We start from the raw sequence: 27,788 nt of genomic DNA, 5'->3' as shown, positions 1-27,788 counted from the left end.
ATCCTGGAACAAGATGGAATACCTATGCACCTTAAGACATAAAATAAAAAAATCAAACAAAACAAAACAAAACAAAACAAAACAGAGAAAAATGGGGGTTAAAATAAAAAAAAAAAAAAGAAAAAAGAAAAAAGAAAAAAGGAAAAAAGGAAAAAAGGAAAAAAAGAAAATAAGTAAAATATTTGCAAAGGACTGGCTTCCAGGCATGACAAACTGATGTGCAGGTGAGAGTAGACTATGTGTTGTCCCTGTCATTTGACTCAGATCATGTACCAAAGACCACTGTTAGCTGGATGTTATGGTTTTTCCTATATTAATTTTTCTGGAGGGAGTGGGGAGACAGAAAACCCAGTTCAAGTAAAAACTGGCAAGAACCCATGATCAGAGTGCCCAAATCTGTCTCTGACACATTCACAAAGAGAGAAGCCAAACAACCATGTGTGGCACAATTGCCACCAAGGGCACGGTGGTGCTCCCCGGTGCGCTGGCTCTCCTTTGCCCTCCAGGCAATGCCTTTTGTGGCCAGGTTGCCTTCGCTGCTACCCAGTGCTTGCTAATAGTCTCCTTGGCTTGCTGGTGCCGTTCTGTGCCATTTCCAGGCTGTCGGTGCAGGGGTTTATCCCGGAGCAGGCGGGGTGCTGCAGCCACCCTGCGCCGTGAGCGCTCGGGAGAGGGCCGGGACAGCTCCTGCGCCTGGGAGCAGCATTCCCGTCCGGCACCGTGCCCGTGTGCGGCTCTGGCAGGAAGCTGTCAGCAGCACGCTGGGTATCCTCACAAAGCAGGGAGAGTGCCCTCCTTGGCTCTGTTTAGATGTCTTCTTCGGGGCTGACTTTCAGAGACGGCTCTGACTCCTGACCCCGCCGCAGATGGCGTAGCTGTTGCCTTGGCAGACTGCCACTCACATCCGGTTCCCAGCCTCACGTTCTCTTTCCTTTACAACGTGGGTAACCCTGCTCCCGGCTTTTAATTTCTCCTCCTTTCCCCCCTTTCCCCCACCCTTCTTTTCTAGTTTCCCTGGCAGGCACAGCTCCTTGGCTCCAGAAGCTTTTTAGGTATTTGTTATCAAAGATTTTTTTATTCTTCCTTCCATAGAGTTCACCCACGATGACAAAACTAATGAATGACTGTAAGAAGCATCATGATATTCTAGCTAAAGGAAGCAAAAAGAATGGCTGAAGTGTCTTTCCTTCTTTCTTTCCCCCCTTTTTTTGTCAATGTTTTAATTTCTCAATTAACTTCACTCGCAACCCTAGTAAGCATTAACAATCTTTTGAATCTTATGTGGGTTTTTAAATATGAAGAGCTTTGTTATCTTCACAGACTTTTAAAGATAGATTGATAAACTGTAAATAGTACAAATTTGATATGGCATCTTGAATTGATATATCTAGAAGACTTTCTGAAATAAATTACTTCCAACCCTTTATCTGTTATTAACTCTTCAGGAATCGCACAGTATCCAGCAATGTGAAATATGAACAGTTCTGAATATGAAATAATCTGAAAACACATACCCATTACTGTTTAATTTAAATTCAGTTACACAGAAGTTCGATCATTTGAATTTTATTTCTTCTCTCTAAAGAAACTTTTGCACCTCAATTCCTTGCTTCACCTTTAAAAAATCCCTTCCTCTCTAAAACCTCCTCTGCAGTTCTGGATTTACATATCTTCATGTTCAAAGGTAAAGATTTAAAATTTTAACCTATGCAATACTTAAAATGACATTTTTGATGCAGAATTGCACTGTGCTCTACATAAACACCTTTGGACTACCAAGAAATGGGCCAGGATTCCTGTTTTCTGGTTTCATTCTAAAGCAGGCTGAAGCTGGGAGGGAAGGAAATGAGCATGTACCAGGTTGACACACCTTATGGTGGTGGAGAAATTAATGGAAAGCCTTGGAGAAAATTGTCGTAAAGTCTGACCCACAAATTCTGACATAAAAGGGGAGGTGTTTACATGTGTTTTGCTACTCTGAGGTGCACTGTTACAGACCATGCTGGTTCTACCTTTCTAGGGATTTTCACTTAACCCTGAAAAAACAAGGCTTGAAGTATTCAAGAAAAGGTAGTTCTTGAGACGAGAACAGAACTTCCTCAAAGAAAAATGAAAAAGTTCATTGTGGATTAACCTTGTCCCTAATTCCTGTTACCTGGAATGTTTGATGCTGTCGTGTGGTCTGATTCTCGAACAGCTAATGGTTCCCACGTAATTCAAAACATTCCCATCTTCTAGCTAAACAGCTTTCTTAGTTTAGTCCAAGCCAGCTACTCTGCCTCTGTGGGATCACCTTTTCCAGAGACTGGGTTCTTCTGCTGAGAATACCAAATACATGTGTGCCAGCTTCATCTTTACACCACATAGATCTGTGCTATGATTTCTTCTTTTTAGATTACTCCTAGACAAAGCGCTGGGTAAATAAACAAGGACTTCCCATCTCTTCACCTTATTTATTTACAATATGAGAGTTACTTATAACAACAAACAAAACAAACTAACAAAAAATGGAAAAAGGATTTAAAAAAAAAAAAAGGATGCACACTTTCAGGAATCCTCTTTGCAAGAAGATTCTTTCATTTATTCTGCATTGCCACAGCTGTTCACTGTGGTTAAAACAAACTCTGAGACACCTTTTCCAACATGCCTGAATAACAATCTCAGATGTTATGGTGCTGCTACTTTTTGGTTTTGAATTTTTTGTCTTATATAGAACAAATCTTTCCTTATGTTTGTAGGTACATAGTAGGTTCTTCTGACATCTGCACTGCCTCCTGGCTGGGATGTATCATATTTCCAAAGACACTGGATTTTCAGAGATTTGTAGGATAACAGCTGGTTTTTTACATGCTGTTGTTCTCCACTGGAAGTAATCCAACTTGCAGTCTGTGATGTCTTGAGGATCTTAGGTCTTAGCTGGACAGTGTGCACTTGCTGTCCATGTTTCATTTAAACCATTCAGTTGTGTGTTCAGCTACAATATCACAAATTATTGGAACGTCACTTTGATATTTCAGACAATTCCAAAAAAAAAAAAAATCAGTGATGTGTAGATTCTGCCTTAGAATGATTTTGGTCTTCTTCCATTTATTCAGAGCAGTGGCTAGGTTTAGCAAATGCACACAGGAAGAGACAACTCTGCAGGTAGCACTGATGACACTTTTCTGCTCTTCCATCTGTATTCAAACTGAGCAAAGGTTTACACAGGCATGATTAGATGCTTTACAAAGCTGAAGTAAATATGTATAATGCTCTCATTTTCTTGGCTAATTTCTCCTTGAATTTTTTACAATTTTTGCTGTTGTGATTTGGACTATTGATTTAAGACATTGAGAAATATAGTCTAATAAGTCTCCATGATTCCCTCCAGAAGTAGAGATTCTTTTTTTTTTTTTTTCCTTCAGCACTACTCTGTTAATTTTGTGGTTTTGTTTAATATAGTCTGTATCAAAAGCAAAGGCAAAGTTGTTATGCTTGTAATAGACACATCATCTTAGTATGTCTTTTGAAATCTTTACTTTTACTACTTACTCTTAGATTTTTTTTCTTCTAACAAAGCTGCTTGAAATCTTGTTGCTGGTAAGATTTAGTTTAATTTATACATGACATTTTGAAATACATACTTTATTTCTGTGAAACTACATGGAAAAAAATGCATGCTTCATGGTTTTCCTCTATGGCTTCTCTTCATCTTCCACTTGCACCTCTCTGTGGTTTTATGACCATGTAAGAAGTTGTGACGGTGTAAAAGCTGGAGCCTTGTCCTGAATGCTCTCTAGGATTTTGTACAGTTCTACAAGTCTTGCTATTCCACCACCTACACAGATGAAATTTGATTAAATTTTCAACTTTCAATGATGACGAGAAACAATTTTTTTGGTTTAATTTAAGAATAAATAATTCTGTATTAACACCAGCAGTCTCCACCTGTACCTACAAACTTGATCAAACTGGTCAGACCAATGGTTTATTTCCCATCTCCAACAGAGCACAACAAAAAATACACAGAAAACAACATAAGATCAGGAAGCAGCCGTGATACTTCCCAGCTCCCAACACTGGGACTTATTAAGCCATGGATGGCAGCTTTGGGTTTAATAGCCCTTGATGGGTTTTTCTTCCAAGAATAGCAAGCAATCTAAGAATTTCACACTCGTAACACCTTTTGGCAAAAATTCTACAACTTAACAGTGTCTACATTGATGTTTCTGAGATCCCTGACCACTATTCATGCTTTCACATAATTTCTGACACCATGTATGTTTAAATACTTGTGTGTATTTTCTGCATTTTTATATTTGTATTTCATGTACCTTTTTATCGGATAAAACACCATCTTCAGAAAGGTATGCTGAAAATAGGTAAATTGCTGAACTTTTCTCCAGACTCACCATAAACTGTAAATAAATTGTCTTTATAGAATCCAAGGTTGCAGAGTTCGTTTTATTTTTGCAAGGATTGATTCATATTTTGGCTTCCATATTTTTCTAGGGGATTTGCTAGAAGATTGTGGACTTCACGGGGTGTTCTTTTTCTCTCCAGACTTTTGAAGTCATCACTTTTGATTGTCATCTAGAGAGTGATTTGCATAGGCAGAGCAGTCTTGAATCTGCAACAATCTCATAGATAATTTTTATTTTCTTTGCATTTAACATTTAATTCATGCACTGGATGTAACAGATACTGTCCACCTCCTGCCATTCTCATGGATGTGGACAATACTTCTGCTGAGCAAAGGGGAAGATTATTCCTATAGTTTTTGCTCTGGGATGTCACCAATTTAGTCACACTGTCAGCTGTAAATGTTAGTATTATTTCTTCCATGAACTGTATCCAGGAATATATTAGTTATAAAAACTGTAGAACCAAGGTATTTAGGCTTACTTCATCATTTTCCTTTTCCTTATTCTGCTTTGTAACCAAACAGTATCATTGTTGCTAAAACTCTCTCCTTGTAGGTGTTCTCCAACTGTATTACTCCCACTGCTTCACTGCTTGCCTATGTGATGTACTCAAACATAATGTCTGGTGTAATTATCTTCCTCAGGCATGGGCGTTTCTTTTCCCTTGCATGGTGCAATCCACTACCGTTGCAAATGTGCATCCATGGATTTCTGTCACTCTATTCAACAGAAATACTGCACAAAAAGGGGCATTCCTCTTCTCACTTTGAATTCCTTTTTGGTGAAAGTATGTATTTTATCACAGCCTGACATTTGCATACTGGTACTTCTAAATAATATCATATCAATTTAGATATCTGGATAAGTCAAATAATTTGAGTATCCTATTGAATTATTTTTCTAATGCTTGTAATTTTCTTTGAATTACTTTTGATTTGGATCCTGTATAGTACAAATCCTATGCATTTCCATATTTTAAAATATATGGAGTTTATTTCAATCTAGTGATTCAATCCCTTAGATATTTTAGTTGGACATTTTTTCTAAACTCTCTCTTTTCTTTTTTTTTTTTTTTTTTTTTTAGTAGGAAATGTTTCACATTTTATCTTTCAAACAATCTCAAATAGGTTAAACAGCCCATCTGGATTTTCTCCCTCTTTTTTACTGATCTTACTTCCAGCAACCCATGCACTGTAGATACTGCTGCCATTTTGCATGGTACATAATAGCAGATGAATAGCTATTTAGATTTTCAGATTGCTTATTAAGAAGATATGATAAAGATATAATCTCATTTCATTCTTTCTGTCCTTAGTCCTATCTTCTGATTAGTTTCAGAAAGCCACGCTTTATTTCTAACACCATGATTTTTTTTTCCTTTTGTATAATGTTCATATAAATGTGGAATAAATAGAGAAGGGCATAGAAAAAAAATAGTATGACAAATTTGAAGTAAAATTTCCATCTTGCCAGCTCAGCTGAATTCAGCAAAATGGAAAGAGGACAAAGAAGGATTGTTCCATGAAGAAGATTCCTAGTGTCAGCCTTTGGCATCTCTTACCAGAGATTGGCATCTCTTACCAGAGATTGGCATCTCTTACCAGAGATATCACTGGTTATGGAAAAGCTGCATTAACACTGTCCTGGATTTGTTATTTTTTCGAGCGGTTTCTCATAGGAGACAAGATGTCTCTATATGTAAAGGAATAGATGGTATGGAGAAAATACTTTCTATAATTCCAGAAAAATAGGCGGTTCAAGACCACTGTATTCCTCTTGAGGAGCTTTTTAAATATATGTAATGAATATAAATATACATTAATGTACATATATATACACACATACATAGATATTTATATATTGCTTACTTATGTATATACATACCCAGAGACAGCATGGGTGAACTTGTACAAAATTTCATCAGCCAAAGCTAGTGGATATTATTTCACAGATGGCTGGAGAACCAAGAATTCTCTTTGTGCTAGGACTTCCGTCACTTCCCAAAGGATCTATACAGTATAATCAGTTTGATATACATGTGCAGTCATTTAGATTCACACATTTTATGCAACTTTGACTCACACTTCCTTTCTCCTATTCTCCATTTTGACAATTAATGTGTTTTGTTACTGAAGCAACTAAAACATGCAGGATCATTTTTCTCCTGTGACACTCAGTTCACCATCAGTTTCGAAGATGTCATCCTCTGACAACACATAAAACAAGGCTGAGCTTTATTTAGGCACTTTGGAGTCAGTTTTTGCTTTTTATTTTCTAATTGTCCATTTCTATTTAAACCTTTAAGTAAAAATAGCTGCAAGACAGAAATGTCGCTACTACAATCTCTACTTCAGGGCTGGATTTCTTCCATCACTGCTGCAAATTCTGTTCCATATAACTTTCTCTGCTGGCTAGCCAGGAGTTTTTAGAAACTCGTTACTTTCCATCATCTCTTACTCACAAGGTTTTTTACCTAACTCTTCGGTTCACTCTCTTAAATCAGTGACATTGAAACTGCTCAGATATATTTTATCTTCCTTTTTGAAGATGTGGCCAAATGAAGACCTGATTAATGACATTTTGCATCTTGTATGCACACCAAATGATATGAAGTGTGACCTAGTATCCTCATAAAGCTACATCTCTTGGCCATCTACCAGAATGCATCATGTGTGACTGTAGCTATAGGGACCTGAAAATCAACTTGTTTGGCTTCAGGACTTCTAGACGCAAAGTGTATAGATCACACCTTTTGATTTCTGCTGCAGGAATTACAGGAAACTAGTTTTAACTAGGCCTGTAATAGGTCAAAATGATCAAAAGGGTGAAAGAAGTGTTAACTAATGAAAGATTGACCCACTGCTCAAGGCAGGTAGAACTGCATGTCAAGACTGACTAGAAGACAGGTGTTAAAAGACCTCAGTTCCCTGATGTAGGTCTTTCACAGGTGTAATGATTTCAATCTCTTTAATATACCCATTCGTCATTGTTCTATTCATCACCACTGAAGATCAATGGACACATCAGTTTTAGGCCAAAACCAGCAGTATGCAGTATGCAGTAGCATACTGAACAAAATAGCACATGAAGGAGGCAGAAGGGAAAAAGAAGGGGATATTCATACTTGTTAGCATTGAATGCCTAACTTAGGAGCCAATTTTTCTAATCCTCAGTGCAGAAAGACAGATTATCCTGCACCAAAAACTCTTGCAGAGGTGTCCAGAGAAAAGCCTTATGGTTCTACAGAGAAAGTGGCAAATGACTCCAAACTCCCATTGCTGCTATCTGCCCCTAATTCCATGGTGGGGGCAACGAGAAGGAATGGCATCTAGTGCACACTCCGTTTCAGATATTCAGCATCACAGCTGCAAAAATAACTAAAAAGAATCAAGCACACATATAGCATTAAGAAAAAGGAGACTCCAAGGCCCCTTCCTTAATCTCTTGCTATAAATCCTGTTGCATATATTTTATTTGCCAGCAAGCTATTTCAATATATAACACTGACATTTTTCAAGCAAGTCAGTTCTGATTTTGAAACCTGAAACTTTTCAAGGATGATGGTGTCTTCACCTTAATTCTTTACTTCTGATTTGCTTCTATGATAATGTGTGTGTTTTATTTATTTTCCTTATTTTTGATGCTTCTATAAGTGAAACAGCTTCATATTAAGAGTCACAAAATCCACTAAGCACTTAATAATATAAAATCAATGATTAACGAAACCTTTGCATACTGGTGATGCTTTTAATAATTATTTCACAAGTCTGGACCTAGGTGTCATGATAATTACAACCAATAATGGCTCTAATACCTTTTGAATTGATTACCATAGATTTGTTCATACTTGCTAAGACAGAAATAAGCCAAAGACTGCTGCAGTTATTTTGATTTGTACCTGAAAAGTTTTCAGCCTTTAGAAAAACTCTTTAAATTAGAAGCAAGTCTAATTGTGTGCATTTTTGCCTAGACTTTCTAAAATAGACATGAATAGTGCATAGCAAACAAAATATTTTTTAAAAATAGATAGAAATAACTAAAACGATTTTAGATAATGAATGGTAAAAGCAAAAGTAAGTTGTGAACAGCAGCACCACTTAAGCTAAAAGCAAGATAAAATTCAGGCATAGAAATTAATTATCAAAAGTAAAAATTACCTTTCCTTCTTTTGAGCCAAGTTGCAAAGTATTTGTCCTTGGAAATAAGCATACTGGGTACTGTGCAGGGAAGGAGGCTGAAAGGGGTATCAAATTTCAGTAGTGTCTTATTTGCTAGCATAGAAGGAAGGAGCAGGGAACTTTTTTCTGTATAACTGATTTCAGTCATTTGTTCCTCCACAATGTTTTTGAAAGTCAGCAGAATTTGAATAATATTTCAAGTTTTAGTATTACACAAAGATCTTATGATAATGATACCCTCATATCAGCTGATATGGTAATACGTGGATGATTTACCAACTGATGAAAAAGCATGTGCACTATGATGTGGGTTACAACATCCAGCTGTAATATTTGTATTCCAAAAATTACAACATTCACTTTCTAAGTATCAATAATAAAAATGCCTAACATGTTAATCAGGACTTCCCAACTTCACTTTTAAATACCTAATGAGACAGCAGAAAAACAGATATATAACATTAATTTATCAATGTAATGGGGAAACCAAGTCAGTAAAGCCTCCTTTTATCTTGTCTAAATTTAAGAACCATTTAGGGGTGTCTAACTTCAGGTTTACAACTGTCTGGAGCCCCTACACAGTCAGTGAGGAGAAATAGAGAGAGACTGGAATACCCAAGAGCAATTCTGCCACGAAGGAACATGACATTTAGCCTCTCAGCAGCCTCTGAGGAGGAACTGTGAGGTGTTAGCTCGTACTAGATAGACAATGTTCTCTTTTTGAACCAAAGCTTCAAATTAACTAGTGCATACAGGCAACCAGTGGCCTGTGCCACATCTAATTTTCTACCTAAGCCCACAGTTCAGCAGGCCTAATGATAGGTGAAAAGTATTAGAAGAAGCTGACTTTAGAGCCACTAGGTAAATTAAAACCTCAGGACTCATTCCCAGTTGCTAATAGAGTAATTAATAAATTACTGAAATAAACACAGTTCAAGTATTATAATTATAACTGTAATGCTCTCCGGGTATTCGCATAGTACAAAGGCACAGGACTCTTGATTCATTCTGTTCCTTCAGATATCAGTGAACCACAGAGAAGATGCCACCAGAACAAACAATTAGCAGACAGATACTTCATCCTTTGCCATGACTGTAAGGCCATGATCATGTGCAAAGGCTGTCCTCAGAAGAGTTATGCTACTGGGTGTTGATACAGGTTGATCTGGTTGCCTAAAAGCATGGAGTGTCTTTGACATTTAGTCTTGCCTGGCCATAGCTGCTGTTCCACAAGAGCATCATGAAGGTGTGGGTCTCACACAGATCCTGTACACCATCTGCCTGCCCCAGGAAAATGTCTTAGAGGATCTCAAAACAACAATAAATGCCTATATTTAGGCAAAAAAACTGTGCATAACTTTGCTGCAAGCCAACAGAATCACTGAACAAACACATAGCTACCTTATGAGAACAGCAGTAGCAGAATCTGATCCAGACATATTTTGCTATTTGCACCCCATGGGATGAATTTGTGCCAAGTACGTTTAAAATGCTGTCTGTGGACTCTCTTCCCTTCTCTTGAATTAGAGTGACTGTTTATCTGAAAGGAGAAACAGGATAGATATGATCTAATTTACATTTAAAATATACCAGGATTTGTGGTTAAGGGTGTAAAACAATACACATTAAAGGAAATGTCAAAGCCATTCATAAAGTAAGATCTCTTTATAGGTTGCAATATAAGCAGAGATTGTATCAAGTTGTTATTTTTTCTACATTATGTTTATTGCAAATTTTATAAATTCTCATTTCATATTAATATTCAGTATTTGTACAGTATGTGGACACTATGTAAACATGAATGTTCACATTGTCATGTTGTTATGACAATTTGGTTCATTTTTTATAACTTCCATAAATTATCTATGAAACTGCAAACTAGCTTTATCACTGGCATCATCATTTTCAGAAGCATATTAAATATTTTGTGAAAAGTGTATCAACATAAAGGAACAAAGGGAATAGCTCATCATATTTGATTATTTTATGATATATTTATATAAATACTTAGTATGGTATGTTTGATGACTGCAATCAGGCACCTGGGACAAGATCAGAAGAAAAAGCTTTACAAGAGTGTCAGTTCAATAATGAGTTTAAATCACTGAGAATTTGCAAGTGAAAACAATAAGATTATTATATCTGTGTAATTTCTGCTTTGGTGTAAGTGCTCTGGGACTGGCACCAGCATGCTTTGAACTGCTGCAGTGACCTGGCAGACCTTTTGCTCCTGCAGATTCATTTTAGTGGTCTAATGTCTGGATAGGTTTACCCCATGAGTCAAGGGTTGAGAAAATTCATTCATGTTCATGCTTGTAAGCCCCTGGGACCAAGTACATGTAAAGAAGAGCCTGTGACGTTGCATTAGATTTTAACAGCAGGAGCATCATCACCTTTCTGGCGTTTTCTCTTCAAAGAGAGACAAATATAAAGCACTGACTTTCGTCTTACATGAAAAGCTTAAAAATGCTACAGACGGGCCTGACACCAGAGTTTGTCTATAATTGAATGGCAATCTCTCCACACAGCAGAAGTTTCAAAGTAACCAAGCACGCCTGTTGCTTGCCAGCAAGTAGGAAAGCGTGAAGCCATATGAATAATCTATCCAACCAGTTGAATAAGATTTTATTGTTATAAGACACCATTTGGTATGGGTACTTACCCACTCAAAACCATGTTTCATTTTAGAATTTATGTTTTGTTAATTAAATTAATTAATTTGTTTTGCTATGGAATGCTATACATAGGTTCTATTGGCTTAGAAAATGAAAACACTTCCTGGCTAATTGGCCAGAACCAGTTCATACTGCCTATTTATTAGCTGATGAGACAATAACCATCTTCTTTTTAAATATCTCACACCATTTTGAGAAGTTTTAATGCAGTTACACTCATACATATTCCTTGACAAATAATAGACAAGCAAGTAAAGTCTAACATAATTTTCAACTTTTTTGTCAGTAGTAGTATAACAGAGTTCCTGCCCCAAGCATTATGCAGAGAAAGAGATGCCAATAAATCTCTTTTGTTTCTTCAGGATAAATGAATAGAACTCTGAGGGGTTTTGGCAAGTCAGCATGGTTTTCTACATATCAGTAATTTTCATTGTAGAGGAAGCTCAAACGTCACTGCAAATTATTAGGTAACAAATTAATCTGAAATCAGCAGGAAATTACACAAAACGTCACTGAAGGAAAGGTGAGGCTGTAACTTAATTTATATTATTGACATAGGTTAGTTCCAGCTGGGCCTGAACAAAACCTTTCAGGATAAACAAATCAGTATTTGCTTTGCTGGAAAACTTCTGACTAGCTTTACTGCCAATCCATACTTTCCACTGGCCTGTTCCTAGACCAAAACATTTGACAATATGTGGGGTTCAGATAATATGTGGGTTTCAAACTTCTGAAAGATGATGTAGATTTACTTGTGTGCTCTTTCTTATTCCACTTTGATGACAGATTCCAATTTGTCAGCACCAAAAACACAGTGTCTTCAAGATGTAGGTATAGGTCTGGAACATGTGGAAGCACCATGCCCATGCACACCCATTTCACATGACTGAAATGCCCTGTGAAAGTGTAGCCAGTGATTAGCCACCGCTGTTGCCCAGTTTTGGGAAAGGTTTTGTCATGGTGACAAAGAAAGCACCACCAAGCAGGCCTTGTGGAACCAAATTCACAGTAGCAATAAGGGACCATCAGTGTTTTTTAAACTTATTTGTTAAGGGATGTCACCCCTTGTTTAGACATGGACTTTGAAAATAACATTGTCCTAGGAAATGAATTATGCAAATAGTTTGAGTTATTACAAGCAAAGTACAGCCTTACAGCTTTTAAGTGATAGTATGGTAAAAACCATCACACTGAAGAAAACTAGGATGTTAAAGGAGAACACAGCAATCTCTTTAGGCATCTATGGAAACAGATAATCACCTTTTACGAAACAAGGAAGGTTCTTCTTTTACAAAACAAGGAAGGTTCTTGTGGAAATCTTTACTGGTCTGCTGTATTGGGTTCACATAGTCAGGTTTTTGTAGCAGAGAGGCTACAGAAGTCACTTCTGTGAGAGGCTGTTAGAAGCTTCCTCCATGATCAGCACAGCCAATGCCAGGCAGCTCTTGGATGGGTGTGCCACCAGTGGTGGTAATGCCTCTGTGATAACACACTTAAGAAGGTAAAATAAAAAAGTTATTACTTGATATACAGACATAATTGCAAGCAGAAAAGAGAGAAATGAGAATATATCAGAGGAACAATTCAACGGACAGCAAGGGCAGTGCAGGAGAGGAAGGAGGTGCTCCAGGCTCTGGAGCAGAGATTTCCCTGCACTCCAAGGTGAAGAGCATGGTGAGGCAGCTGTGCCCCTGCAGCCCATGGAGAACCACTGGGATGCAGAGGTCCATCTGCAGTCCATGGAGAAGACCCACACTGGAGCAGGGGAATGCCTGAGAGGAAGCTGTGAGCCCATGGGAAGCCCATGCTGGGACCTGAAGACCTATGAAGAGAGGAACCCATGCTGGAGCAGCTTTCCCAGTAGGAGTCATGACTCTGTGGGGAACCTATTCTGGAGCAGGCTGTTCCTGAAAGACACCCAATGAAAAGTGACCCACATTGTAGCATTTTGTGGAGAACTGTTTCCTGTGAGATGGACTTGCATCATAGAAGTCTGTGGAGGACTCTCTCCCATTGCAGGGACCCCACACTGCAGCAGTAGAAGAACCTTTCTCTCTGAGTAGTGGCAGGGACAACCTCTCTGTAACCCCCACTTCCCATCTCCCTATACTGCTGAGGGAGAGGAGGTACAGCTTGAAAAGGAGGGAGCAGTGGGGGAAGGTATTTTTAAGATTTCTTTTACTTTTCATTACCCTGCTCTGGTTTTGTTAGTCATAAAACCATTTAAATTCCCAAGTTGAGTCTGTTTTGCTAGTGAGAGTGTTCTGTGTGTGATCTCTGCCCATTAACTCAGGATCTCAACCTTGGTTATATTTTCTCTCCCTGCTCCACTTGTGGAGGGGAGTGGTAAAACATCTTTGGTGGGTGCCTGGCATCCAGCCATGGTCAACCCTCTACGCTACGTATGCCACATAAATTGAAATTATCTAGGATATAAAAGATTTACTTAATGTGAATAACTAGGTATATCTAGGTGATATCCGTAGGGGTGGAGATGCCATATGGAGCACCTTTGACGGGCTTGAGAAGTAAGCCAACATGAACCTCAAGAAATTCAACAAGGCTAGTCCAAAGTTCTGCACCTGAGTTGGAGCGATCACCAGTATCAATACAGACTGAAAGATGAATAGATTTTTAACAGCCCTGTAAAGAAGTTGTGGATATTGGAAGATGAAAAACTGGGACCATCAGTGTGGACTCACAACTAGGAAAGGCCCCTGTATCTTGGGCTGCAACTAAAGTGTGACTGGAAGGGCAAGGGAGGTGATTGTCTACCTCTGCTCTGCCCTCGTGACACCCCACCGGCAGTGCTGTGTCCAGCTCTGGGGTCCTCAGCACAAGGAAGACACAGATCTGTTGGAGCAGATTTCTTTAAAAGCCATGAAGATTTGATGTTTCTACATTAGTTTCCTTCCAACTGTTTGGGTGTTAAGGTGTTCGGTCTAAAAATAAGTACACACATCATGCTGAAGCCAAACGCATAAATCAAAGTAGGGAAGACCTGATGGTTTTGACCAGCTCTAATTAACATGTTTCCACAGTTGATTACCTTCTTTTTCTTCTTTTGAGGAATGCAATTCAATATTTTACTAAAATTAGTCTCCTAGCTCAATGCTCATCTATATTTGCCCATGTTTTATTGTATTACTAGTACTACTACACACCCCAAATAAGTAATTTTTTATAGTTCTATTAATAATGCTAGAATCAGTTTTTGTTTGTACTGGGCAGGGAGTATAGAGATTGTGTTGGGTTTTATTAATTAACAACGCCAGAATTCCTTTACAAACTCCAGAGAATTTTCAAGCATTTTTAGAAACTCATTCACAACCACATATGAATCACTATGGTTTCCCTGAGCAAGAATGCTTTACTCTGAGTAGGGTATTACACATAATAACTGTGCCACTAGCAAACATCACCCTGCTTTGCTCTCTATCCACATCTGCTTGCCAGACTGCTCAGTAGCTGTTTCTCTCTGCCTCTGCTCAACTATTCTGACTCCTAAAAATCTCAGGAATCTTAGCCAAACAAAATTTTACATTCCCTCCTGCTAATGCCCAGAATTCTAGCACTTTTAAATTGTTTTCAAAAATCAGGTGAAATCAATGAATGGCCCCTTATTTGACATCCTTTCCTCAAAAATTTCTGAAAAATATGAGATATTTCCTAATTTCCTAATTCCAAAATCTTAGAAAGTTCTGGGGAGAGGCATCTTAATGAGCTCAAACAGAACATCTTTCTCTATCCAAGAGGAAACAGAAATGACAGACAAAATAATAAGCACAATTATGGAGACTGTCCCATATTCATCCGTCTATCCATGGGATCAAGTTAGAGACAGCCCTTAGCTCTTGTTGCAGATGAAAAATAGAGGAAAAGACATTCTTCTGAAGGTGATTCAGCCCTCAGTCAGGCTGCTTGATTTTTAACAGTCTTTTAGCTTCTCTGATGTTTTTTAACCATAAAAAAACCCCAAAAAACAAAAAACAAACAACAACAACAACAAATCCAACCACTGAAACTTAAAGCAACAGCTCTGTCCATTTAGATATGATGAACCTGCAACTCGGCAGGACAAATCTAGTCCTGAGTGCTGTGGGATGTACAATGTAAGTTGAATAAGCAATGAAAGACTTATTTTCCATTAAGAGTTTGACATTTACAAAGTGACTGCATGACATATCAAGTCATGTGTTATGAACTTTTAAAATAAAGATCCAAGCTGAGCACACATTCAGGAATTATATTAAAGGAGGTTTGTATTTTATATTAAACTCGCCATTACTAATTACCCACGAAGAGCCTACAGGCTTTCTTACTATTTTTTGTTTGTTTGTTTTATCACATCATTATGACAAATATGATTTTGTTCAAAATAACAAATAGTATACTGTTATTATATTGAATTAGCATTAGGGGTTTCCACAGCAACCTCTTTCACTCTCTGAGAAAGATTTCAACCTTGCTACTCCTCAAGGGAGCTAGTCTCCAGAGAGATGCCAAAATGTTTCTCCCTTCTAGAGTTCACTTATGTTCCCACTGAAGTATAATAATCATTGAAATTATATAATTCTATTAAATTCATCTACTGCCTTCCATTTTTTTTCACATTGTTCTGAATTCACCTGAATTTTCTTTGATATATAAAATATGACCTATTTTCTTTTGCAAAATATGTTTGGAGTTCTACTAATGATTTTGCTAACAGTATTCCTTTTAAATGCTAGTCAGGCAAGCTCTCGCTTTTAGAGCAAATCTTTATGGCAATGTCAGACCTGTAGTTAGAGTCCAGACTCAATGAAAATATAGAGTGAAAATACTCTGTGACTTGGGTTGATAACTTGAAGGTAGTATGACTAAGAGAAGGATCATTGTGTCGGGATTCACCAGGTCCCCCTGCCCTGAGAAGTAAAACTTTGCTACTGGGTCATGTCAGTCATCATTTATAGAACCAACACTGATACCCAGGAAGATTTGTGAGAGCAAAAGTAGATGATTGTGACATTTAGGTCCTTTTTCTTTTCTGCTACTCTCTTTTCCAGGTGTGGACTTTTCACATCTGTCACAGCACCTTGCACAAACACGCACACCTCACATAGCAGCAACTCTTTTATTAAATACTAATTCAGTCCTGCAGATTTGTGTGCCTCCAATGGAAACAGCCTCACTGTGGCACAGTGTAAATCCATGATGGGTGTAGGTGGTCTTGTATCAGCCATGGCACTGTGCAAGTGTAAAAAGAGACCAATGCTATACACAGATGATGCCAGACACCTCCAGAAGACTCATGGATCCAGCAGCCATGCTGGTGTCACCTATGGGAAGACATATTAAATAAATTACAAAAATTATGGACACAGAGGAGAGAAAAAAAAAAAAAAAAAAAAAAAAAAAAAAAAAAAAAAAAGCTAAGGAGGAGAAACAGCAAGAGGTCTGACCAAGGTCAGAGCAGGACGTGGAGATTCTCAAGTTGGGAGACAGTGGATATTTCATGAAGGGCAAGGAGCCACTGAGAATCCATGCTGGTTTACAGGAAAAGTATGGAAAGGAGGAGGAGAAACAAACCGAGGTGTGCAGATCATAGTCCTCATTCTCCACTTCCCATTCTACCACATTACAGAAGTAAATGCGATGGGAGTAGAGGAGTGAGGTTGAGCCTGGGAAATGGAGCAGAAAAGTTATAGCTGTAATGTTTGCAATTTTATTTTGTTTGTTTCTCACTATCCAATTTTAATTGTCAATAATTTTTTTTTTTTCTGAAGACAAGTCTGTTTTGCCAGCCATAGTAATCAGTAATCAATCGCCTTATCTTTACCTCTGTTCACAAACATTCTTCTACATGGTTTTCTTTTTATCTCCTCTCATCCTACTGAGGCAGTGGAAAAGGGTGAGGGTTTGAGTGGGAATTTGGCTGTTATTGATGTTGAACCCAGTGCTGAAATCAAAATGTTTTTCAGGTACAAGATCTGCTTTATCAAGGTATGTAAAATCATCTTGAATATGAGATGAGGAGCATGACGTGTTAAAGGTAATTTTTCCTCCATATAATTGTGGAGAAAAAGATTTTGTCCTGACAAAGTGAAATTGCAGTTGATGAATTTACAAGTAATTTCAACGTTCTTTTTCTTTTGCAATGTGCTGCCAAACTGCCATATTTGATTACTTCTGTTTCCACCCTGGTAGCCTCTCTGACTCATTAACTTCACCTGACTTCTCATTTCCTTTCCAGTGCTGGTACTATTTGACATGTTCTTTATCAAATGATGCTTCTATTTCATACTCTTAGCTACAGAATTTTCTTTACTCTTTGATCTCATCCCCAACTATTTGTCCCTTTATTTGTTCCTTTGCCCTTGGTGAAGCTCTGAGGGTCACAACACATCCAAATTAGCCTTGTAAGGCTTCTAATATTGTGGGTTGCTCTTGAGAAGACTTTTTGCATTCTGTTGCAATAAAAATATTTTGCAGACACTATTGAAAGCAGTCTGTGTAAATCTAATCCTGCTGCCAATCTTCAGGACAGGAAAGGGAAAAGCAAATGGAAGAAATGTAAGTGGGATTTGTATTACCCAATTTCAACATAAAATATATAAAACCGGTAGCAATCTATAGATAAAATACCATTCTGACAAAATGTCATGGGTTAACACGAGCCAGATGTTAATGCACCCATGAATATATGTTTTTTCTCTAACAACTCCTGTGGGATGTGATCAGGAACAGAGCAGAGCAGGCTTAAATCTTGAAAACAAAAAAAAACCCACCAAAACTTTATTAATTACATAAGAACAGGGACAGAAATACTCTTAAACACACACAGAAACAGAAATAAAAACTTCTTAGAACATTTCTTCTCCCAGTCTCTACCTCCCCACCCATCACTTTTCCCAGACCAACCTTTGGGTTTTAGATCAAACAATCACCACTCAAAAAACTAATCTTCAATTCAGCAAGGGAGAGAGGAGTCTCTCTCGCACCACAGACTGTTCTTCAGAAAACAGGGGTTCACCCCTTATGTGTTTCCATGTCACCCATAGCACCGCCCGGAGAAGTCTGCTAAGGTGACACTCTCTTTTTTCCTATGTCCAGCGCTCTCACCGCTGTCTCATAGGCCAAAACTACATACAGGGCTCTTTTAAGGATACTTGCATGCCGAGCTCTCCCCCTTTTTACCCAGGGGCCAGGGTTCCAGGAGCAGGTCTGCCCTGAGGGCAGAGGGCACCACCTCATCCTCCCCCTCTTTTCTCTGCTCGCTCCATTCTTCAAGTGCCAGTCACTGTAGCAAAAGCAAGGGCAGCTGCATCCACCCAAAAATGCAGTTTATGTTCAAAAGAGACTTAAGTTCAGTCCATGGCTGACATTATGCAAGAGAAGTCCAGCTCAGAAGGCTACTCTTCTCATTTTTCCATCGGGTTCCTTCCAATCATGCTTTATCACCTCGGTCCCAGGCTGCTTCCCTCTCTCCAGAACCACCAGTCATGAGAATCAATGTCTAAGAAAAGTTTCTTTCTGCCAAGCAAGGGTTAACAGTTTTTTCTCGGCAGGGTGCAGACACAGGCACTCCCAGGCTCCGCAACTCCCACGTGGCTCAGCACCTTCTCCCGGAGTTTGGGGGTGGAGGGGGGTGAGCACACACAGAAGGCACTTCCACAGTTTTCTACCCCTCCATCCTGGACGGGGCAGCTCAGTTCCAGTCCTGTCCCTTCTCTTCTCCTCCCCCGGGGGCTCCAGCTTACTTTAGTTCCACCGCGTGGTTGTCCTGAGCCCGGCCACGTGGCTTCCCCCTCCCCCAGGCAGCCCAGAGCTGAGCAGGGGAGAGGAGATGTTTCCACTGCTGAAACCGGAACCCAAAAGAGAGCGAACCCCCCTGGAGTCCTGCTTTTAACTCTTTGTGTCCTCAGAGGCGTGTCCAAACCTCCGAGTGACCAATCCAGGTGCCAGCAGAAAAGCTGATCACTGATTGGACTGCCTACATCCCCCTGGAAAAAAATTCACCTCCCCCGCAACCACGACACAAAAATGCAGGGAAATAATTAGTAATGTTGGATAACTAGAGGTGTTTATGTTGTTGGGGTTTTTTTTCACTAAGGTAATCCATGTAAAATTTACTTCAAATCTTCTTTCCTAAGTGTCTTTGGATAATTGGCATTATTATATAACATCATAAAATAATATTATTCATTTCCCTCAAAACCAGAAGGAGAAACACCTTTGAGAGGTTTAAATTTAAAAAAGGAAGTGATATATATTTGCAAAGTCATGAGACACAAAGGCAGATATAAAAGTATAAATGAGACCAAACAATCTGAACTAGTTCTGAAACAACGGCTTCATTTTTAAAAGAAAAATCAAATTAGTAATTAACATTGTTTACCTGGGACAGGGAATTGGTGTGATCAGTAAGTAAAAAACCTGATAGTATATTTTTAATTGTCCTATGGTACCTCTGATTAAGAAGGGGGTATGCCTCAGAATTTAAAAACCAAATAAACAGACAAAAAAAGCTTAACTTGTTATTTAAAGAGTTTTTCTAATACAGGACAGCACTATTTTTCTTACTATTTACATATGTGAACTTCTCTGGAAAATCTTTCTATACTTCTTATTTGAAATGCTGGCTGAGATGTAATAGCACAAGGAAATTGAGTAATAAACTTTCTGAGCACCAGGAGTGTTTTTTCCTATGTCCTTCTAGGGTCAATGTGTGGTTTTTCCAAAATTGTTTGCATGTTGTGACTTGCTCCATAGAAGAATTACTATCCATGGTACATTAAGATGTTTTTTATCTGTAATTTTTGACGTTGGCATGTCTATGTATTATATACATATAAATCTTCTGTGCCATCAACAGTTTTTGAACATAAGTCAAACATGTCCAGACTGGTCAGTCTATCCTTGAACTCCCAAGTAGGTGTTTGAAAAAGTCAGTGATCATTTTCCCTTTTTTCACTGAACAAACTGAATGGGATGCAGAACCCTTGATGATTTATTAAATGACTCCATTGTAGTTGGAAATCTTACAGCAGCTGGCCAACAGCTGCAGCGTGCCCCAGCAGGCAGCACCTCGGTCTTCAATCTGTTGGAAGGATTCTAGTTTATTCACAACTGTGCTTTTGGTTTTCAGTGGGGTGATCCCAAAATGCCCAGGCAGTTTCTTCCATTCATCCAGTCAAAGGCACTAAATAATACAGCCTCAACATTCTCTTAACACTGTCTAACCTCTCTGCATGAACGACCCCTTCTTGTTTTTATAATAAGCCCAGTGAGAGTGCAAGTGTAGTCATTCATAATGTTCCCAGCTTAATGTCCATTTAGAATTTGTGAGCTTCTTCAGTATACAATTCTGTGCATGGAATTTTTTTTTCTTTTCTATGTATACCCAAAATAAACAGAATTGCAACAGTGGGCAAACAATAGCCTCTTAAAAAATCATATTAAATTTACTGGACTTGCAATTTCAGAAAAAAAAAAAAAAAAAAGAAGAAAAAGAAAAGATACTGTTTAATCACTTTGGTTTGGTTTGGTTTGGTTTGGTTTGGTTTGGTTTGGTTTGGTTTGGTTTGGTTTGGTTTGGTTTGGTTTGGTTTGGTTTGTAATTGGGTTTTGGTAGTATAATGTGAAAAACTGAGGAACATGGACATAAATCTTGTTTGTGCTCACATGAAGCCCTTAATCTAGTCAGAGTTACAAATATTACTAGCAGAAATAATACTTCTGCTATGAGAATGGACTTTTGATTGTTCACACGGATGCTGGATAATACGTACTCAAGAACATTCCCATGTGGTAGAGCATACTGTAGCCTCCACTATTAGCTCTTCTTACAGAGTTAAGCATAGAAATCATTGCTGATTATGGGGGAATTTGTCCTTTTTCAGATAGAAATTGTACCACTCATAATATGCATTGATTTTCTTTCATGTACTTTATTTTGTCTAAAAGCATATGGTGGTACATGGTGTCAGACACAGCTGATTGGCCTTTGAACACTGCATCTGTGCCCATATCACTTTCAAACCCAACTTCAGCAGGTTGAATGATGTTCATTGCTCAGCCAGGACATACTTTTTCAAGTGTAACTCAAGCTTGCTTGGAAAGAAGGTGTTGCTCAGCCATTGGTGACAGACAATTTATAAATTACTTCTGTGCTTTATCTTTAAAATCATATATTAAAGACATTGACTTGATGGGGTTTGGCTTTGGAGCATCCTTCCCTCTTTAGAAGTGCTTTAACACAAGCTTGTAACAATTTCTTAAGGGTTGTCTGGGTTGTCTCAGCAGCTTAGCATAAGTTATACAACTGGATCAGCCAGGCATTTGTCACTGGTCCCAAATGTTATCCCTGAAATACTTGAGGCAGGTTCACTTGCAGCATAATGTGAAAATGGTACTTATGATGGGACAGCCACTGGATCCAAAACTTTTCAGCCTGTCAGCCAAGTCTTTCTGCTTCAGATTTTACAGGCGGCAGAGGAGCAGGTGTGGTTCAGGTGTCTTAAACGCAGATCCTTTTGCTGGTCAAGAAGCATGACTCATACCTGGTTATTCACATAGAAAAAAAAAGTGTGCTGAGGATAAGCTGTGACTATTTGAAGCATGAGTATGATCTAACTTTCCAAATGCTAATTCACTAAGTCTTAGCAGACCTTTTAGAAACTTCTGGAACTGAATCTGTTTTAAATTATTCTATTTTAAGTGATCGTCTAGTCTGACATTCTGCATAAGACAGACCAAGGAATTTCACTGAGTCCTCCAGACCACAAACCCCTTGTTAGATCCATCAAACCTTCATATTATTGTCAGGCAACTGCAAAATCGCAAAGGGTTTGTGGGGTGCTTCCAGGTTGTGAGTTTGTGGTTTTAAATCCAGATCTTCAGTTATTTAAATAATAATATATTTTCGTTAAGACAATCAGTTTTATGGAAAACTGTTGCAATGCACTAAAATTTCTTGCTATGGAGAAAGAGAATTAAACCAACTATTTCCTGTAAGAGTTTCAAGAAAATAATCCTGTGTTTGAGCTTTGAAGTATTGTTGTCACTCAGTTTTTACACACATTTCCTCTTCACCTTGTAAGGCATTTTCAATAGGCATCTTATCCTGGCAGGACTGTAGGTGAAATGGACTTCTGAATTCAGCCAGAATGGCCAGTCACTTTCCTGCATGACAGTTGGGAACAGCAACAAAAGAGATATGTGTATTCCTTTATTTAAAAGTGTATTTTTAAATCTTTATTTTCTCCCAAACATGATAAAAAAAACCTCATAGAAGTCCAGAAATTCTAAAAAAGATAACGCCAGGTGTTTTGAAGGAAAGCTATGGGAACAGATGGCCTTACTGGAGGAGGTAAAATAAAAATTTCTAGATGCTATATTTGAAACCTGGTGAAGAAGAGCAGCTGAATCTGGAGGATGGTGCCAGTATCTACCCTCTGATTTGAGCGAAGAACTTGACAGAAGTGCAGAACCAAAGCAATAAGGTCTTTATTCCTTCTTATTTCATGATTTCAAAAATCATACTGAAGACTGAGACCAAATTAATAATATCACTTTCACATGAAGGCTGTGCTCTGACTGTATGTGTGCTACCATGCATGGCCTTATTCCCAACAATTGTATAAGTCTAAAAGCTTCCATACAGCCAGCACATGTAATCTCCACTGCTGGCACCAATTATGCTTGGCATTGTATCCAAACACCCACTTTGCACCAGATCTGTCAGTATCAAAGCCATGAGGCTGGAACTTTTCCTGTGCTCTGGAATACATTGATTCAAATAACTCGTCGAAGCTGTAATTACAAGTAACTGTTATATCTGCGTGCTTCTTTGGGACTTGGTATCATGAGAGCCTAGAAAGTTAGGATTAGGGTAATAGTAATACCAAACATGCCATGCCATGCCATGCCATGCCATGCCATGCCATGCCATGCCATGCCATGCCATGCCATGCCATGCCATGCCATGCCATGCCATGCCATGCCATGCCATACCTAAGGCCTGTTGTTTAAATGGCATCCTCAAGCCACTGAGGTAGTAGGACCTCAAGCACACAGGGCAGCAGCCTGCTGCCCTCTTGCCATGTTGGTCTATGGTTCAAAATGGTAGCATATACATCCTTTTTATGTCTATATGCTCTTAAGGGCTTATATATATAAAATAAATATGCATATCATTTGTAGGGTTTTAAACAGACATGCACACACACTTTAATTATATTTGTAAAGAGTAGTCTAGACTGTGTGGAGGCAAGTAGACCTATGAGACTGATAACAGGTGGGATCTATGGAGGAGTACAGAAGGAGCAATGAGCTGAAAAGGCTCCTTGATGATCCACATGAGTAACCAGCAGGATGTTAGTCTGTGGTCCACACGGTACACTTTGCTGTTCATCCAGCAACCTGTAAGATGTACTGATGAAATCCATGGGCCAGTCATTCAGCAAGCAGCTTTGCATGTGCACGTTTATCAAGGAAGCTCTTAGGGTTAGGTTGTACCTTTCACCCTGGCTGGTGCAGAACACACATAGCTATAAACAGCCCTTTTGTTCACAGCAGGTCTGCACCCTTTCCTGGTCTGCAAAATAGATCCTGTGCTGCAACAAGCACACACATTGACTATTAGTCCTCACCATGTGGCTTGTGCCCCTACATATAACAATCAGGGAGAAGACATGAATATACATCAAAATGTTAGGTCCTCTCTCTGAAAATATCTTGAAATGCTCTTACCAGAATCAAAAGTTAACTATAATAGCTACACAAGTTGTTTTGTAAATTGTGCAGAAGAATGAAAGCTGTGTAAGTAAGAATTGAAAAGCACAATGAGATATGTATTTCTGAAAATAATTTTAGGGCATTCAGTCCAGCTGTGCATCTCTTTCATTGGTTCTTAAACACAAGTAGTCAATTATGTGAAATATTTAAACAAGAGATATTGTCTTTGAAACTTGTAACATCGTTTACTTACAGCTCTGTTCTTTCATATTAACTTGCATTATTACAAAATGGAAATAAAATATTTTTTGCTACAGCCATATATCAACAGTAAGAAAGATGGGTTGCATTGCAAAAAATGGACAAACTGATGCAACCTCTTTCAAATTTCACACATGTGGCAACTGCATGTTATGGTTTGATAGACATGAAAATAGCAATCAAAATACCAGCTTAACCCTCCTGTCTTGTATTACTCACCTCTCTCTTTTGTTCAAAGCTTTCAACTGCCCTCCCCTTTTAAAAAGCTTCCCTGAAGTTTTCCCAGTTTATTTCCTTAAATCTTGCCTCCCCCTGCTGGTTGTGCAAAACAGAATTTCTGACTAAAAAAAGCACTGTCCCAGAGGTAATAGATGTGAGACAATCACAATCAATAAGAAAGTATAGTCCCAATCTTTGTTCTGAAGTAGCAACAGCAAATCTCCATATACGCAGTGGAGGCTCTTGGACTTCTTTCAAGGTGCACCTTTGCTTGCTGAGAGAGAGCAAGATCCATTTTCCTCTCTAACATGCTAGTGGTGTTTTTTGGATTTGTTCTTGCTTTTAATTCGTATGGGGTTTTTTTTGGTTGTTAGGAATTTATTTGGTTGGGTTGTTGGTTTTTTGGAGGGGGGTGGTTAGTTGTTTGGTTTGGTTTTTCTTTTTGCATGTGAAAAGGGCAGTGCAAAAATGCTTCTGTAAATACAAGGTTCCACCTATCTTTTAATAATTTGGTAAAGCTAGAAGAAAACACCAGTGGACAAAGAATTATTTTTGGTTTCACATCTAGTGCATCTTTACTGAATGACTGAATGCCCATACTGAGAGTTGGTGCGTTTTCTAATCTGCTAAAAATTTACGGAACAGCCAGCAATTTATTTCTGTAAAGTCTTAATTAGCTTTAATTGCAATAGGTCTATTTATACCTATTTTCACCAATTTGTTCAGTCTTCCTTTATGCTTACAGAACCACTATAAGAACATCTAGACTGTGAAAATGTTTTGCTATTTCAAACGTATACGAACCACAGGATGTATAATTTTCAGAACTACGTCTACATGGGCTGCAATTTACATTAAATTGCTGTTTTGGTTAAATGGCACCTTAGCTACCAAGCAACTCTTTGAATAGTTGTTTCTTTAATTATTATTTAATTTTGTGGTTATGACTGGTTTTCAGTTAAAGAGGGTACTACTGACAAATTCAATTAAAGGAAAATAGAGGACTTAATGGTCCATGCTAATGATTCATTTCATACATAATATTTTATCATTTTCTGTGCAAATTTATAATGAGTGCTTAGCTTGTATTAATAAATGCTTACATTTAGTCTACATAAACTATAGTGATTAAAATATTTTGCTAATGATATCTGTTGATAAATGATTTTAAAACAATTAGGTCTTTTACCTTAAAGTACTTTATCAGCAAAAATTTATATGAAAATGCATATTTTGTCATTAAGAAGGAAACACAAGTGTAGGGACGTAATAACATATCCATAAACAACACCTTTTGATATTAAAACAGCTCATGATATGCATCTACTACGCTCAGGAAAACAAAGTTTGAAGAATTATAGCAATCAGTTCAATATGCTGTCAGATTTTATAGTATCACATGAAGAAGAAGGAGTTTGATAAATCACCTTTTCAGGTATCTGAAGTAAGAAGAAGTATTTCTCCATTTCACAGCAGAGGCAGAAATTTTAGCTTCTAGTGTTTCTAAGTAGTGTGTGTAGGAGTGAAAGGGTGGGTAAGTAGCTATTACAGTCTCAATTTTACATTTTGCATCCTCACTGATGAAGATAGATTGTCTTCCAAAGTGAATAAAATCATAATTTACAAACATTTAAGCATATTACATGGTTTTTAAAGATACCATGCTGTTTCAGGACAATTTTGTTTTCATGGCTTTTTCTTGCACTGAGAAATTAGTGCACAATCATTTGCTTTAATAAAAAATGCTATTAGCTTCAATGGTAAAACAGACATATTGTAGTTGCTTCTGCAAAATGCTTGACTAGTACTATTGGGACTTAAAAGATGAAGGTTTTTTCAGGATTAAGGGCACAAGAAAGCAAAGAGAAGGGAAGGTCTAAAGATTTTTAAGAGCAAACCAATAATTCTGGAACACAAGTCAATGCAAATTCAAGAAAAGTACCATTCCTAAATCCCTTACATAATTCACCAATATCCTAGCGACTTCTTCATTTAATTTTAGATGGTGACAGTGGTTAAGGATTGGGATAAGCGAGTTACAATTAGATTAACTTCATGAGTCTTAACAGTACTGAAATTCAGTATGCCATTTGGAAGTTGCTGTCAATTCTTCTATAAAAGGTGAAAAAAAAAAGAGGTGCCAGATTTCTTCTTTGAAGCAAAAGAGTTCTTAGATCCTTGCCTGAAGAAACTCTTTATTTTGGCAGTCACAGCCAAAATCTTTGTGATTTGTGTTTCTGAAACTTCAACAGCAAAACCTGTTGATACTGAAATCTCATGTTTTTTAAGTTTCTCAGCAGTAAATAATAACTTAAGAATGAACAAAGGTCAGGATTATCAGGATCAGTGCATGAAAATCAGAAGCTTATTTTCCTTTGTCAAATAGTGATGGTAACATGTTTTTCATATTCCATCAATAAGCAGTGAAGTTACATTCTTTCCTCTATATGCTGCAGAACTCCATACACTGTCATTTTAGTACTCATATGAATGTCAGCAAAAGCAAAATGTGCTTTGGCCGTGCTCTTTTTTTCCTGGCTATTTCCAGAGAATGGAGCTGAAAACTAAGATTCATTTGTCAAGTACAAGTGAACAGCCTCCACAGCAAAACCTAGAAATGGCAGCACAATCTAGGTCCTACATGGATGTGTTTTTTCACACAGGAGGCCTACAAATGTAGATGACAAACAAGGACTACAAATAAACTTGTTCTGTATGATGCATTTTCACCTCCTACTTCGAATTTTAGTGAAAATGTCATCATTTTTTTTAATATTTAATATGTAGTCTCTGATTTCTTGCCAAAACCTTGGTAAGACTGACTGACCTGGTGGTATCCCTGAAACATCACCACGAGATCCAGAGCCCCCAGTAATCTCAGTTTCAGACAAGTGGCTGGAGATGACCTAAGCAGGGGCTTTGCCAACCACAGCCGGTACCTGCTGACCTGCTTGGCTGTGTCGAAGCTGATAGAGGCAGCTGGTACCCAGTGCAAGCCACTGAGGGCAGCAGAAAGGCTGGGGGAGAGTGACCTTATTGCACCCTCTGTCTGTCTCTAGGGTTTAACCCGTAAGTGAGTATTATGAAGTCAGGAAGACTGTCATTGCCTTTGTGTGCTTCCGGAGGAAGTATTTTAATAAACAACTTGCTATTTATCTGTTTTCCCACTCAAAGTTATTCACGTACTGAAGGATTCCCAAGTGTTTTGCAAGTAAGGAAAAAAAAATCACATGTCAAGAAAATTTGGATGTTTATTTTTTAAAGTTTCTAAGGCATGGAGTGCTTACAGCTATCAATCAGGGAATAAGCCAAACAGGTGACAGATTTTAAAGGAT

The sequence above is a fragment of the Prinia subflava genome, chromosome 3 (assembly GCF_021018805.1).
Source record: "Prinia subflava isolate CZ2003 ecotype Zambia chromosome 3, Cam_Psub_1.2, whole genome shotgun sequence".
NCBI lineage: Eukaryota > Metazoa > Chordata > Aves > Passeriformes > Cisticolidae > Prinia > Prinia subflava.
The sequence above is the reverse complement of the archived record's forward strand: the minus strand, read 5'-3'. Positions refer to the sequence as shown.